We start from the raw sequence: 911 nt of genomic DNA on the forward strand, positions 1-911 counted from the left end.
TGTGTCTCTATGTAGTTACCGCAGGCAAATGCCAACATGCAAATCGGGGGGCGGTGGTATCCAACTAAGTAGATCCACTACTGCAAGGACTTCCTCTTGCACAACAGAACTTCCCTTGCATCTCCTCTCCCCACCTGTCCCCTGTGCCCTCCCCAAATCTGCTTCAGAGAGTGGGGGGGGGAGAGGATGGCAAAGTTCTGCTGTGCAGCCAAGAGTCCTTGTGCCAGCAGAACAGTTTTGTTGGATACTGCCTCCATGGATTTGCATGTTGGGTTTTGCCTGTGATAACTATGTAGGGGTAGGGACACAGGGTGAACTTGACGATGCAATGGTGTGGGAGTATTTTTGGATTTATGATGATCTACTTGTGTCAGAAGTTTCATAGTGCCAGCAGCCACTTAGAAGACATTTTTGCATGTAAGCAGTATATAACACAAGAACAAGAATGCTACAGAATATTGGGGGAGGGGGCATAGCCCCAGTTTCTCTATGTGCTTATTATAGGAAACATGTAAATGCATTGTTTGGATACTGTGTAAATGACATAATAAATGATATGACTGATGTTGGAAATGAAGAAATCTTATAACAGTTAGATTCATTCTCTTACTAATTCTCTGTCATAGAAGCAAGGACTTCCTGGCCTCTCCCTGAACTTGGAATCAGTTTGAATTTACAAAAGCATGTTTCTTCTGGTTTACTAACCTTTGCAGCCAAGAGTTATGCTGGATTGCTTGCACTGTTGGAGAGAAAGCTCACTTACCTAGTCCCAGAAATGAGGCTTTATGTCAAACCAAAGTTAATGATTGGTTGAAGAATATGCACAGAGGAGAAGGAATTGGATGAATGATACACCTCTCTCCCTTCTTATCGAAGGCCAAAAACAAAAGTCAAACTTTTGAGAACTAAGG

This window comes from Rhineura floridana, chromosome 4, assembly GCF_030035675.1.
Source record: "Rhineura floridana isolate rRhiFlo1 chromosome 4, rRhiFlo1.hap2, whole genome shotgun sequence".
Classification (NCBI taxonomy): Eukaryota; Metazoa; Chordata; class Lepidosauria; order Squamata; family Rhineuridae; genus Rhineura; species Rhineura floridana.